The sequence below is a fragment of the Chelonia mydas genome, chromosome 10 (assembly GCF_015237465.2).
Source record: "Chelonia mydas isolate rCheMyd1 chromosome 10, rCheMyd1.pri.v2, whole genome shotgun sequence".
Taxonomy (NCBI): Eukaryota; Metazoa; Chordata; order Testudines; family Cheloniidae; genus Chelonia; species Chelonia mydas.
Genome location: NC_051250.2, coordinates 1031154 through 1047054, shown reverse-complemented (window position 1 = coordinate 1047054; position 15901 = coordinate 1031154). Strand labels below are relative to the sequence as shown.

At 49.9% G+C, this 15901-nt stretch overlaps 1 long non-coding RNA gene across 1 annotated transcript in view; it reads left to right on the top strand.

The window, feature by feature from the left end:
• The first annotated feature begins 2574 nt into the window (after nucleotides 1-2574).
• The window catches only part of LOC119567235, a 78042-nt gene continuing 64715 nt past the window's right edge, over nucleotides 2575-15901 (top strand). The window contains exon 1 of the long non-coding RNA XR_005227161.1: nucleotides 2575-5042. This is a non-coding gene — a long non-coding RNA (uncharacterized LOC119567235). The remainder of the gene's footprint in view (nucleotides 5043-15901) is intronic.

The window sequence follows — 15901 nt, the reverse complement described above, 5'->3', positions numbered from 1 at the left end:
TGCCTCACTGAGTTGGTGAGGCTAGTAAAGCCCCCCACGTTCTCCCTGTATCTGGTGTTAGAGGAGGGTGAGGTCTGGTTGGGTGAGCGTCTCTGATTTAGATCAAGGTCTGGGAGGAGCTGGGAGGGGGCTGCTTCTCACCTGGGACTTGCTGGGCTCTGAATCCAGCTCTCTGGTGGTGAAACCGAATCCCTTCTCGTTTACACCAGTCTGAAAGCAGGGTAGCGCCTGTGGCATGTACCCCTGCCTGGCTGCGAGCAGAGCTGGATGAAGGGGCCAGGGACACAAGTCACGAGCGCTCGGCGCATGCGGGACCCGGGTGTGAGGGGCGGCTCACGTGTCTCCATGGGTACAGTGACCATGTACAGGGTGCCTCAGGAGTCCCTGGCTCTGTACAGACGCACAGGGCCAGGCCCTGCCCCAGGTGCTCCCGGCAGGAGCTATTTCTGCAGAGTTCCAGCTCAAAAGGGTTCCCTGGAATTCTGCTGCCAAGGGGTTGTGTCCCTCCCTCACCCCATGGATGAAACCAGGGGCTCGTCCCCTCTGCCCCACATCTCCTGAGAGCCTTTGGGATCTGCCAAATGCAAGGGCCATGCATGCAGGGACCCAGGGCCTCAGCATTGTCATCCAGCCCTTCCCCCCAATTTCCTAGGGCAGTGGTTCTCAAACTGTGGGTCAGGACCCCAAAGTGCATAGTGAGCCCATTTTAATGGGGGTGTCAGGGCAGGTGTTAGACTTGCTGGGTCCCGGGGCCAAAGCCCAAGCCTGAGGACTTCAGCTGTTGGTGGTGGGGCTCAGGGTTACAGGCCCACCCTGCCCAAGGTGGGCTCAGGCTTCGGTTTCCCCCTCCTGGGGTCATGCAGTAATTTTTGGGGTCAGAAAGGGGTCGCGGTGCAGTGAAGTTTGAGAATCCCTGTCCTAGGTCAACTACAGAGCGTGGCTGCTGCAGAAGCACATTTCGAATCTAAAGTCATCAAAACTCCTGCTTCACGGCTGACGCCCACCTGTAACTAGTGGAGCCCAGGATCTTCATGCGGGCAGACTCTCCCACTCCAACCCTCCCCCGCAGTATCTGGTGCTGGCCACTGGACTGGATGGACCTTGGTTCTGACCCAGTCTGGCAGTTCCTATGCTTGTATGATGGATGCTACTGGCTCAATCTGGCCTGAGCTGACTTAGGAATGGATAGCTGTAACTTGCACCTGTTGGGCCAGGACCCTCATCTGGAGGTAGATGGAGCGATACCAATTTACCCCAGTCAAGGATTTGGCCCTCTGGCTTCACCAGCTAGGAGAGGGGAGAACGAAATGTGTCTGCTCACGAGGCCCAGCTGCTGCACCTGTACGTCTTATGCAAACCCCGTCTGACCAAGGCGTGGCCAGCCCTGCTGTGCCCCCTGCCCTGGCTTCTTAGACTACAGGGGTCTCTGGGGCAGGGTCCTTCAGACTTGTGAGTGCCCAGCATGTGCTGGGAGCTACCGTGCCAAATACAGACGGACGATTCGAATGCTCCTTGGACGGGGAAGGGGAAATAGCTCCCGTTCTGTTCATTCCTAACCTGCTTTTAGTCTTTCATTTCCTGGCCCCCCGTTGTGAGTATCCCATGAGAAGAGTAAGGGGAGGCCACGCAATCCCGCTCTGGCTGCATCCGCTCCCTGTCCTTAATGTAGGCCTGGGTCTGTTTCTTGGGGAGGCGGTGTGGATATAGGTTGTGGAGGGAGAGGGGTGGACAGCTGTGCCCTCTAGTTGTTTTGAAGCGTGCAGATTGCTTCCCAGTCCAAGAGCTGCTTGGAAAGGAGCCTGAAATTGCTTTCTCTAGAATCTGTGCCGTACTGAATGCTGCCTTTCCCTGGGTGCATCAGAGTCTGGCCCCTGCCTGGGCAGGTTGGATTCCTCGCTTGTGTGGGGCAGTGCTGCAGCATTTCAGCCCTCCGTTCTCATTAGCCATGGAGATGGGTGCAGCGCTGGGGCTCTCACAGGCTGCAGCAGGTGACCCTACTTCTCCTTTCAACGGGCATGTTTTATACCTCTGCATTTCTGACCTAATCAGCTGCCAGAACCCCAGGGGCATTGGCACGAGCTTTATTCTACAATCTGAGAGCTCAAAGCACTGGGCACTCCAGAATCCTATGCCTCAGAAAGAGAAACAAGCTGACCCCAGGAAGGAAAGACCCATGACCATGGAGAATAGTATATTGTGCAGCTTATTCCAGTCACATTGAGCCAGGCCTGGGCCATGGCCGGTGCAGCCCAACACAGATATTGATGTTGGGAGGTAAAACTAATTCCCAGCGAATTCCTCTGGTCACACAGCTCTGGGTTTCATGCTGTAAAACTCCCACTGGGGATAGCTGTACAAAGGCCCAGACACAAGAGCGTTTCAGCAGCTGGAGCTCACACAAAGGTGAATCCCTGACCAGATTACAGAGCGACTGGAGAACTGCTGCCCTCCACACCCTCTCTGCAAGGTTTATCTGTGAGAGACAGGCTGCGGGAGGTGATATCTTTTATTGGGCCAACTTCTGTTGGGGAGAGACAAGCTTTCAAGCTACACAGAGCTCTTCTTCAGGTCTTTGGCAGCCAGGTTGTGAACCACTTTCTAGCTCCAATTCAAGCCTGGTTTGAAATCTTCTCTTATACATTGGAAACAAAGCTGGTTTATTGAAGTTGGAACAATCTGAACGTTCTGAATTCCAAGAGGAGTGCAGGCAGACGAACGCAGCTGGCAAAGATTCACACTCCAGAGGAAGCAGTACTATGGGGTCCTGCCAACTGGACTAGCAACAATTTCATCCGTCTGCCTCCTTCACAGTGCCTCATATTCCTGTCTGGGAACAGATTTCTTTAAACTCGTTTTTTTACCAGTTTCCACAAATCTGTCTGTGACCCGACTGGACCCTTCTCTGCGCATTGGCGGGGGAAAGGCCTGGATCCACCCTCCTGCCAGCTGTCCCTCCTTACTAGGAACTGGCAGTACCTGCAACAGCTAGCAGGCCTGGGGCTTTAGGGTCTGCATCCTGCCAACAGCCCAGTGTAAAAAGTCCAGCAATCACGCAGGTGCCCTGGGCCAGCACATTTTGATTATGCTGCAGGATCCAAGTAAATGAGATGGTGCGGACCCCGCTTCTGCACACAGGACATTCTTGTTTATCAGACTATTTTTCTTATCCAGAAATCTCGCATCACAATTAACTGCGGAGATGATCCTGGTGCCACGTTAACCTTGCCGAGTGTTTGCATGAGGGAGACAAAGCACGTTGCAGAGAAAAGCCTCCCTGGGGCAAAGTGCAGTCAGACAGAGGAGCATTGGAATTCAGTTCAGGTGCAGACCAGGCCTGCAGGGCTGGCAAAATGCTGCTGAAATCCAAACACTGTCCTCCTTGGATCTAGTTACCTTTTGCCTGGCTCTGGCTGAGTGCAATGTTTTCTGGCTAAACACCGCACAGAATGTAGGACCCACAGAGACCCAGAGCAGGTGCAGAGGCTCCCATGGCTGAGAATCTCCTCCCTGGGCTTTGTGAGAATCAAATTTTAAGAGAAGTTTCACGACACAGATGTCCAACCTCACTTCTCCGAGACCCCAGCGAGTGGCAGTGAATACTGCAGTTTCTGGGGACTGGCATGTAAGAATTATGGAGACATTTAAAGGTGACACCATGAGAATACAACAATATGGACATATACAAACTATGTATCTCCACATCAAATAACTTGGTTACTGTGCAGCACTCGCATATGTTTAGGGCATAGAAGTACAGCTTGAAATACAGGGTGCATGACTGTATGTATAACTTTTACAGGGATTATGTCTTGATACACACGTCAGTTTGATAACACCAGCACCCGTTACGTGCGTCAGTCTGATTAATGCCTGGCTCACGTGGCAGTCCATGATAGGGAAATTACAGAAAGGGAGAACGCCTGGGGTGCAGAAGAACAGTCTGGAAGTAGTGGAGGAGGGACAGTAAGAAGAAGACATACGAGGGAGGGGCGGATGCGCCATGTGGAGGTGGGAGGTCGTACTGGAGGAATATTGCCCCAGTCTTGTACAGCTTGCAAAGTATCCCAGAACCCCCAAGCCCTGGACTGACTCTTGTCACAGGCACGATTCCTAAACATCTTTTAATGCCTGAGCTAATTCCCAGGCAAGAGTGTTTGTTGCCTGGAGTTAAGTGGACTAGATCCAAAACTCCTCAGAACACTGCAGTTTTCTCAAATAATACAGATCTTACAAAGCCTGGACATTGCAAGTTAAAGGTCTGCCTTACCAACATACCACAAGTGGGCCAGAAGGAGACAGCTAGTGTGTAGATGGGATGTTCCAAGAAACACTTTGAAAGAAATGAAAAAATTTCATTTCTTAAAAATGTTTTTATTGAAAATATCGATTTCTTTTACAAGAAAGAAAGAAAGAAAGAAAGAAAAAAGAATTTTACCAATTTATTTTTTTTAACTGAAAAATTGGAAAATTTCAAACAAAGCTAAACATTTTGGGGAACAATCCAGTTTTCATTTTTAAAAGTTGAGATGGAAAATGTTAGACCAGTTCTAGTGTTAACCCTTTCATGGTCACTGACAAGATGCTCTTCTATTCTGACAGCCATAGACTGTCAGCACAGACGGGAACGCTGGGATCAGCTAGTCTGACCTAATACCATGGGCCAGAGAACTGCCCCCAGAGATTCCAGCGTCAAGCCCAACAACTTGTGATTGAACTAAAATGTAGCCTTGAGAAAGACTCTGTGTGGTGGAGAATTCCCCACCCCCCTTGGAAGTGGTTCCAGTCACTCGCTACCTTCACTGTTAGAAGCATGCACTTTATTTTCTGCTTGAACTTTGCTAACTTCAACTTCCAGCCATTGGATCTTGCTGCACCTTGGTCTTCTGGTCTGAGAGCGCCTCTCCCTGTGTAGATCCTGTAAGCTGGGAGTGAGTCACGTCTTCACGTTCTCTTTGATGAAATAGTCTGAACCCCGTCAGTCTCTCATCGTGATATCTGGGTGAGCGAGCAGTTTAGGATGAACACAGGGAGAGCAATTTGGGGTGAGTACAAACATATGATTCAGATTTATGTGTAATTAGCAGCATATTTCCCGTGAGAATCCCCGCTGCGTGCTGTAAAAATCTGGATGTCCCACTGTGGCTGTCGAGAAGAAAAGCTTCTCGGGCAATGACCATGGTGCGGTTACCCTATGATACGTGTGGACGGGCCTTTGGAAGCCATGGCAATGATGCTCTTCGATTGGCAGCCAGGAGCTGGGAGCAGAGCACTGTGGGAGCCTCCTGCGCTCTCCCTGGGAGTCTGTAGTTTGGCAGAGGCCCTCCGGGATTCTGTTCCTTCCAAGAGGCAGAGGTGCTGGAGCTAGGAGAGCGGGGGGGGCTCTGCGCCCCGTGGTGTGAAGTGGTTTCCGTCGTATTCAGAGTTTACAGTTTGGTTCAATGGCTCTCAGCCCCCGCACTGTACACAGTGTGCCAGGCCCCCTGCAAGCAGGGCCACTAATCATGCTGAGACCAGCCCTTTTCCGAGTGGGTGTATTTCAGTGAAAGAAATTACAGCACCAGGGCTGGGCAGGAGGAAACCCTGTTGGGGTAAGTAACAAACCAGACAGAGCCCCGGACTTCATAAAATATGTAATCTATTAATACGTCTGTGACCAGATTACCCTGGTCAGCAGTCAGTCCTGAGCGGGGCTGGCTGCCCAGCATGTGCTGTCAGACGAGAGGAAACCCTGCTAGAGTCTCTGCTAGAAAATGCGATTTTTCTCTTAAAATTCATGAAGGAAAATGGAATATAAGTTAACAAATAAGGGCTCTCCCTATTTACATATATCACCGAGACTACTACAGTGTTTGCTATGAATTACTTAGCATAATGCACTTTAACATTAGCCCATTCAATAGCAGGTCACTGAAAATGTAAATTAAAGTGACACTGAAATGTGTTGGAGCATTTATTTATATTGTTCTCTTGTTGTTAAAATGCATTTATGAAGGATAGTTCCAGGCACGCTTCCTTTCTTATTAAAGAAAAAGCAGGTTAGTCAAAGTCATGCAAAATGTGATTTAACAAGACTGGAGCTACCTGGATTCAGCTTCTTAAATGGCTTGTAAGTTTTAATTCTGTTCCCTGCTTGATTCTGGAGCAATGCATCTTCTGTGCTTCACACTCACAAACTGACTCCCACGGAGTCAGTCCCACGGTTTGGGCCCAGTACTGCAGTCGCCCCACTGCAGCCCATGGGAGTGCTGCTGAATGTGGAATGGGGCTTAAAAATCCTGGCAGTGGATGTGCCATGGCTGTGGGTGGGCATGCAGTGGGTGTGCAGTAGTCATGGAGAGGCAGGCATGCAGTGGGTGTGCTGTGGCTGTGGGCGGGCATGCAGTGGGTGTGCAGTGCATATTGGCAGGCATGCAGTGGATGTGCCGTGGATGCGGGCGGGCACGCAGTGGGTGTGCGGTGGTCATGGAGGGGCAGGCATGCAGTGCGTGTGCAGTGGATATGGGTGGACATGCAAGGGCTGTGCATTTGGCATGGAGGGGCGGGCATGCAGTGGGTGTGCAGTGGCTGTGGGAGGGCCTACAGTGGGTTTGCAGTGGCAGTGCACGGGCATGCTGTGGGTGTCCCATAGCTGCGGGCAGGCAAGCCGTGGATGCGGGCGGGCACGCAATGGGTGTGCAGTGGTCGTGGAGGGGCGGGCATGCTGTGGGTGTGCCGTGGCTGTGGGCAGGCATGCAGTGCATGTGCCGTGGCTGCGGGCAGGCATGCAGTGCATGTGCAGTTGATATGGGTGGACATGCAAGGGCTGTGCATTTGGCATGGAGGGGCGGGCATGCAGTGGGTGTGCAGTGGTCACGGAGGGGCAGATGTGAGTCAGCAGTACAGGTTGCAGTTGAACTTCCATTAAAGGTCTATATATTGTCCCTGTCTGTAATGCTTTGGGGTCAACCCAGCCCAGGAAGGGGGGGTGTCACTCCCTGTCCTGCAACTCTGGGTGCGTTCAATGGTGTGCTGCTGTGGCTCAAAGCCCTGACACTCACAGCTCACAAATCAGCATGCAGCTCACACCCTGGCTTCCACGGCCCCGCAGCATGACCCCCAATACGCTCCCAGTCCTGAATTCCCCCAAACAGTCTGCCCTGGAGTATCCAGCCCTCTCGCTGAGCACTTACAGAAGTTATTAAACTCCCTTAAAGAGACAGTTCCCAGCAGCTTAGTACCTTACCTGGGGTTAACACACACTCTGTTTTTATTAAAGCACTGAACTGGATTAGAGTAAAAGTAAAACAGATTTATTAAACAAAAAGTCCGAGGTTTGAGTGACACCAAGTCAAGGTATAAATGTGGGATTACAAACAAACAATAGTAAAAATATGCTTCTAAACTAAAACTTCATTTCAGCGAATTACAATCTTGCCTAAGTAGGGTTCTCACCTGTACTCAGTTCCCAGACACTTCAGCCCCCTTGGTCGAAGGACCCACCTTTCTCACGCTGCAAGAACTCTGTCCCCTTGTGTCTGTCTAGTGCTGGATAACTTAGGGGCTCTCTGCCCCTCCCTTTTGAGTCCAGTAACACTTTGAAAAGCACACCTCTCCAAGGTCATTGACCTTGTTTCCAAGGGGCAGGATGAGCTCATGCTGGTCTTCTCTTCCTGTGGACCTCCCACCTCCTGCTGATTTCTGTGCAATGCAGCTTCCATTGTTTTTGGTCACTCCTCACTTGATTTCTTTGGAGACAGGTAGATGGACAGAGAGCTGTGACGTTCCAGTCGGTCTGGGAGAGCCTCTTTCTCTCTCTGTTTGGGTCACAGACTTTAAACATAATGTTGAGGATTCAGAACCCCTTATGTGGTGTTAACACATACGCCTCACAATTACAGCAGGAGGGGAAGGGTGCCGGAAGCCCAGCCCATTCCCCAGACAGATACGCCCTGGCTGCTGGAGTAAATACTGGGACCCCCGATGGCTCCCCACCAGTCCTGTGTGGATGGGGCCCTGCTACATCTCCTGGGGACAAAAGTGACCCCATGCTGGTGCCGGTGCCTCTCTGGGACCAGAGGGTGGTACTCCTCCCACTGGCCACGCTGTGGACAGGGCTAAATTCAGGGGCAGAGCCACATGGGCCCTGGATGGCATTAACCCAGCCTTGGCTGATCCCAGTGGTTTCTGCCTGGGCCATTCCAGGGGCACAGCTGCATAGCTCTGGTGTCCGCGGGAAGTCACTCTCCCCAGCCATTGCACTCTGGTTGTTATGCCGGCTCATTTAGCCAGGCAGAAATTACAGCAAGATTTTAAAAGCTCTGTGTAATATTGTGCCTTGCAAATTCCCTGTCTGCAAAGCCAAGTGCATGCAAGCTAAGTGCATTTACAAAGGCAGGCCAGGTTGATCACATTTTAAATTGTAGATTGGAGTTTAAGGATTCAATCTCGTGAGTCACCGGAGTCTGCCCCGAGTGCCAAGTGGAAAGGCTCCTTTCCTTTTACCCAGATAAAATTGCTTTTCTAGGGCAGGTGCTGGTGGAAATGAGTTTATTACCATGTGTTTGTCTCACAGTCGTTTTACCAGTGCAAAGAGGAAACATGAGCAAACACCACAACAAGAGGAAGGAGGTGGGATGGAGATGCCAGAGGAGCACACAAGCTCCTGCAAGCTTTGGGGGGGGGTTGGAGGGTGCAAATCCACTGACAATTGACATCATGGCACTGAAATAACGTAGCCAACCCGGGCGCTGTGACCTGGTGTGTTGGGCCTTCCCAGTGCAAAGCCTGCTAAGCATCGGGCCTGGACCAATAACCAGAAAAACACCGTGACCCTCATGGCCAGCAGCCACAACCACAGCAGGTATTGTACCACTCCAGCAGCACTCCGGGCTTCTGCCGGGATCCAGGGCCAGCTGTCAACCTGTACTGGGCAAGTGAGTGGCTGCTTGCCCTAGGGACAAGGCATGGGCCTCCATAACCCATACGCCTGCACAGCAGCATTCAGGGTGTAAATCAGGGAAGATACAGTCTGGAGGATACTGTGTCGGTTTCGGGGACTCTGCCTGCAGACTCGCTGGCACGGGGTGGAGTGACTCTGCTGGAAGAGCTAGATGCAGCCAGACTCTGGGGTCTGGCATCACTAAACATCCACTCAGTAGCCATTTAGAAGCTCTATAGGAAGCAAACCGCCTGTCAGGATGCACCCAGAGTCACTGTCTGAAAGCTGAGCAAATGGGAGCTCAGTGAGGAGGAGGCTATGAATAAGGGAAGTTGGAAACAGCCTGCAGGAACTGGGCAGCTGAAGCAGGCAGGGATAAGAGGTGTCGGGCGTGAGGTGGGTGGCTAGGGACTGTGCCCCTCCATGTAGATCAGATGGCACACTCCCTGTCACTGGAACCAGAGAACAGACTGGAATTACTGCTGGGTGTGAGAGCTTAAGACTGTTGTTGCTGAAGAGATGGTGGGGTAGGGATGATCTTTTATTGGACCAGCTTCTGGTGGTGAGAGAGAAGCTTTCCAGCCCCACTGAGCTCTTCTTCAGGTCTGGGAAAGGACATCCCAGTATCATAGCTAAATGCAAAGTTGGACAGAGTGTTTAGCATAGGCAGTTATCAGAGTAACAGCCGTGTTAGTCTGTATTCGCAAAAAGAAAAGGAGGACTTGTGGCACCTTAGAGACTAACCAATTTATATGAGCATAAGCTTTCGTGAGCTACAGCTCCGATGAAGTGAGCTGTAGCTCACGAAAGCTTATGCTCAAATAAATTGGTTAGTCTCTAAGGTGCCACAAGTCCTCCTTTTCTTCATAGGCAGTTAGCACATGCTGTAAGGGACCATTCAAGGTAGAGAGACCCGTTAACAGTCTTTGGACAAAAACAGGGGGCTAGCGGGTTACGGATCGTTGTAATAAGCCATAAACCTAGTGTCTAACTACTTATGCTAAACTATCTGTTTGATCTCGTATTTAGCTGTGATGCTCAGAGTTCCTTTCTGAGGAAGAGCTCGGTGTGGTCTGAAAGCTGGTCTCTCTCACCAACAGAGCTGGTCCAGTAAGAGGTACGGCCTCACCCCCGTTGTCTCTCTAGGTACAGGGAGGTCGTTTTGTCAGTGTTTTGCAATAGCAGCACATGAAGGTGTGGGTGACGAACACCAAACACAAAACAGGGGGTTGTGAGAAATAGTCACAACCAAGGCAAATATTGCCGGTAGATAGTTTATACTTATTCTCTTTTTTAAAATTAACTTTCTCTCTGTCTCAGAAGCGTAAGGCTGTATAACATTAAATCGGTATCCTGGAGGGACTGACCTCTGGCCTGTCCTACAGCGGAGGAGTGGGCGGAAGTGCAGGCCAGGGGAAGTAATCGCATGCAATGTGATCTCAGCCTGCTGATTCATTCTACTTGTCGCACAGCATCTGGGCTGTGACTTTGCTGGTTCCCACCAGGACGCCAGCCCCCAGCTCTGTGGGAGAGTTGTGCATCCAAACCTGCGTCTATCACCAGGGGCAGACCTGAGACTCCCAGAGCTAGCAGCTGGCCTGCTTTTCCTTTAATTTCTGTAACACGGCCTCCGCCCTATGCTATTGATCCTCGTTAGAGCAATTTCTCAGCTCGGAAAGCACTGGAGCATGGCTCCCAACTCCAGTTATGATTGCCTGGGTGGTAAGAGCACGACTGCACAATATTCAGGAGGCCAGACTCCCAAGGACCCGTCTTAACGAGGCAGGAATCACGCTTGTATAATTCTGCAATAGTCTATGAATTCATTCATGGTGAGAAGGATTAAAATGCATCAAAACCCAAATTGCTGCCTAACAGAGCTACTTGTTAGTGTGAAAGCCAGTAATCTCCAGGGACTGTCTACAAAGCAAAGGCCAGGAGAGGAAAGAGTGATGCTGTCTCTTCTCTCCTGTCTAATGTTCATCTTACAAAATGTGCTTTTCTAGCTACATTTCCACCTGGAAAGGAAGCAGCCGGGTTAGTTTAACATTTCCCTGGCTTTTGTGAAAAGAAATCTCAGAAGAAAAGGGCTGTCCAGACAGGGGCCAATTTATTAATCGGTCTCTGTGATATTCTCTCTCTCAGTGCTGGGGCTGCCTGAATCCTCAGCAGCACTTCCCAAGAGGGCTGGAGACAGAATCTAAACCCTGCTGAGGTTCAGGTTCAAGACACTTCAGATTCAAACTGGAAGTCTCTGAAATTAATCTTGAACTAACTGGGGAAGGAGACGAGAAGGAGGGGGGCAAACACGAGATAGGAGACACCCATGAAGTTAGAACAGAACTAAAACAGCCCAGCTGAAGCAGAGGACGAGCCAGAGGGGAAGGGGGAGCATCTCTGAAAATGTATCAAATGCCCGCCCTCCAGGCGCTCAGTCACTGCCTTCTCCCAGCCCTCTCAGGGCTATTCAGCATTTCTCCAGGAGCCCTGGAGTGGCTCTTTGCACAGCTCCTCACAGGCCACTGTGGTCCCATTGGGAAAGTCCTGTTCCTTTGCTGGCTGTGAGTGGAGCCACTGCCTGCATCCTACCACGTTTCCACTGAGCTGGTTTTTCAGCCCAGTCGTTCTATGTGACTAAATGTTTTGACATTTTTGGAGCTGTAGTAAACCTGAAATAATTTCCCTCTGTTCCTCCCTCCTGTGGGATGCATGAAGCATTTTATTCATGTGGGATTTTAACTGTGGCTTTCATTCTATTTCAGCATCTCACTCTGACCCTTTTGCTGTTTGCCCTGAGGAATTCCAGCAATGGAACATCGTGTTGATTCGTCATGCATTTCTGGGTATGCACTTGGAAAAAGTGGCAACGATTTACCTTAGCCATAGCACTGTGACTGGCCAGATTTCCTTAGCAGTGCATTGTTTTGTCAGGCAAGGAGTTTGGGTTCAGAACTTTCTCCCAGCACTCTCAGGAATCCAGCCATACCATGTCAGAAAGCCAAGGCCATAGGTCTGGGAGAATCCCCTCTGGAAAGGCACCAGGGAGAGTCATTTGGCTAGTGTCATGGGTCAGCTTATTCACACCAAGTCCTTTCTCCAGTCGTCTCAAGCAGTGTCTTCTCTTGTGCAAGGCTCTGCCTCTGTGGCATTCTGTCCCGCGCACACACCCAGCTCCCTCCCTAGGCACTACAGTATTTTTGCAAAGGGCAACTCGGCATCTTCAGGACACTAGCACCTTCTGACAGGCCTTACAGCTGGATCTTTGCAGGCCTCCTCATCCATTTGCAGGTGGAATCCTGCTGACTCGGGACAGCAGAGGTCAACAGACTGGTCTGCAGAGCACTTGCTAGTGATTGCCAGAGAGCTGACTGGTCACGTGGGATTCGCTTCTCCTCCTTCCCAGTCATTAATGAAGAAGCTGGATAAAATGGCTTCTGATCACAGACAGTGTTTCCCGCCTCAATTCATTGCTGTTTATTTCCCCCTTTTGTTTATTCACCATTGAGTAGCTTTGAATCTAGAATCAGCTAATTTTTCAAATAGATTTTATGAGATAACCAACTGCTTCATGAAGTTCCAAATATCTCGCACATGCCCTGTGTTCCTACTGACCACTAACCTTGTTAGTGTATGTCCCGTACTTGGGAAAAATTGGGGTGTTGATTAAATATGCAGTCATACCTGAGCAAATTGGCTTGGAGGGAGCTGAGCAAGAGGAAAGAAAATTATATCTACATTTTAAATGGAAAAATCCTAGAGCCTAAGTGTGTGGAGATCAGCGCCCGTTGTAAGAATGAGAACACAAACCGACCCTATTTATTCAACAGGTTTATAGAGTGCATTTGGAGAAGCAGAATAAAAAGTTCATTTGTACGAAACCGGTTTCACTGTGAGCTCTGGAGGGCAGAGAATCACCTGCAATGTCACACGGCTGGCTGCCACAGGACTGCGCCTTAGCTCTGTCGCACCAGCTTTATGCCACTGTTGGAGTCAATGGGGTTATCCTGGCAGGGTGAAAAATCCAGGTCTGTGACAATATTTCAGGTTATCCAGCAGTTGTTTCAATGGGCTACACCCTACTACAGTGAATGGTTTCTCTGGGCCCTGAGTATAGTTGTTTTTCATGAACCACTAGCCCTGTACGGGGTGGTGGTAACATTAATAGCATTTGTCTGAGTGCCACTGAGTGGTAAAACGGTAATATTAATGGCCATTTTAGTTATGGTCAGATTATCCTCTGGCAAGGTCTCGATTTCCCCCCGAGATAATGCAGTTGGGCCATATGACCATAAATCCTTATCATGGTATTAGATTGGAGTCGAGTGTTGGACAACTGGCTAATGACAGAGAGGTCTACAGCGCACTCTGAATTCTCCTTTGAGCAGATGGATGGGCAGAAATGCCAAGGGTAGCAGGGCCCCGTGGAGCCATCTTTGACACCCTGACCTGCCATAATTTGTAAGGTCAATGGATAGTTATTTTACAGGTCAGCTCAGAAAGCCAAACTCCCTCTCTGTGCACGTCCTCAGCAGCTTGTGTTTTCTGCCCCTGCAATGTCAGCTTTCTTAACCGCTCCTATTTACATGCCGTGGGATGCTTCCTGTGCAGTTATAGGCTGTTTGGTGATGTCGGTGAGCTCCACAGGCCCCTCCCAGAGCACCCGCACGTCCACTGGCCCGTAGATTGCGGGAACTGATGAATTTTTACCAAAGATCCAGAAAGAAGGACAATAAATCCTGGAAATGTGTACAACACATAAATGGTTGTCATGGTGTTCCAGAGAGCAGCTACGAAGGATCTTTCAGGATGATGTCAAACATGGGGGGCCAAAAGAAACAAAACTCAGAACTTTAAAAAAATCTCCCCTGATGAAATGGATGGAAGGGCGGAAAATTGATTAATTGATTAATGAGGGAAGAGAGCCCCTGGGGCAGCAGTGAAGATATCTCCATCTACTCCATGCCATCCAGTGCTGTGACAATCCCCAGGAGAAGCTGGTGAAGCAATCCCCTGTCATCAGAGCAAGGAGATGTGTAAGGGAAGAGAGACCCCAGTAGGGCGACCACTGTCATGACATGCAAGGGAGTCCTCGTGCAATCTCCATTTGGCTTGTGTCTATCTTCCTCTGTGGCAGAGAATTCATCTGAGAGCTGGAGAGAGTGTCTCTAAGAGTGTGTACCCAGGAGGTCCAGGCAGGTTTGCACGCAGGCAGCTAGCCCAAGCCACCACCCATGGTAACCCCAACTGTACTGCTGTTTTTAGCAGGCTGACTCAAGCAGAGAGAGTGCACGTCTGTCTACCCATGCTGGAAAGCACACACTAAGATGTTGTGTAGACATACCCTGAGTGTGACACTTCCCCTTGGTTTGCTGCATTGTTCAGCAGAGTTTTCATTTTAATATTGTTACTTTCTCTCCAAGATATGAGAAATATGAACTGGCCCAAGTCTGCAGTTGCTAATGTCCTCTTTCCAGCTTGATTTCTACTGGGGGATTTATCGCTCTCCCAACACCTGGGTTATTTGAGTTCTGCTTTGCTGCAAGGCCAGGACATCAATAAATTTCCTTCCCCCTCTGGAACATGTTCTGACCTTATCATTTTCTAATAAAGCGTTAAAGCTTGAAGCAACCTGCACTTCCACAGGTGCCTGAGAAGGGAGCAGTTTTAATGGAGCTGATGAGCTTTTAGCCCTTGGCTGGAATACACCTTTATGGGCTTCCAGAACTTGATTAGTTCTAGCTTTCCCCTCCAACGGAAGCCCTGTCGCCTGGCAGAGGCAGCAGCTTGCCCTTCCTGTCACAGATGGAATGGAAATCTGCCCACCCCATTGCAATCCCCTCGCCACACGCACACACACACACACGCTGAGGAGCAGCGACCCTTCAGGCCTCCCGTGATTAATGACTCCACTCACTGCAGGATTTTAGTGGGGCTGCTGCAGATGCTGCATGGTGACAGTTTGTTTTCTTCATACAGTATCTGAGGATGTGGAAAAATAAAACGCTCCTTCAGGACGAGAACATCAGGCCTGCCACGCATACAAAGCTCGCCTTGCTTTGACTTAACAGGCTTGTGTTGAATGCATGTGCAGTAGTTATGGTCCAATAGATACTGAGCTGCATTTCAAGGAGCGAGGTGGCTATGACATGCCCAAGGCATAATCCAGACCAGTGATTAGTTGTGTCACCCCAGCCCTGTAACCTGGGGTGCCCTTTACACTGCTTTCTGCTGTGGCCTCCAGTCCGGACTGCTCACAAGCAGCCTCCGGCATGTAAGTCACTCTCAGCTACGTCTGTGTGTGAGCTGCAGCCAGCCAGCCAAACCGTGGCTCCTACTAGCATGAATGATACTGCAGGGTGACCCCAGCACACTCCACTCCCAGCTTTTTCCCCAGCCATGTATGTCTTGCACCGCTCAGCCCTCTCCTGGGCAACACAAGCTCATATAAAGTCCATCACTTTATGAATAGAAGTGATATGCACCAATCTTGTTATCGCAAATGTAGTTTCCCAAACGCCTTCAATTCAAACACACTTGTTTAGATAAAACAATAAAACAAGTTTATTAAACTACAAAGAGAGATTTTAAGTGAGTCCAAGTAATGATGCATAAAAGTCAGAAATGATTACAAGAAAAATAAAGATTAAACACAACTAGTGCCTAACTTAACAAACCATGTTAAACTCAAAGTAAAGTTTTTCTCACCACAGTCTTACTAGCCAAACTCCTTAGGCCTGGACCCCCTCTTCTGTGTAATGGCTTCTTCCTTTGTTCTTTCTTGTGTGGTGAATTGATGGACAGAGAGAGAGGAGGAGGGGTATGTGATGGGTTTGATCACAGAAACCCCCTTGGGAACTGCCAACTGATGTGCTGAGACAACTTCTAACCCGTTTTCCCTGCCAACTTGGGACTCCAAAACCTTGCCAGTTTGAGCCAGACACGCTAGCCTGTTACAAACCCAGACCCGGGTCTGAACCACGTCCC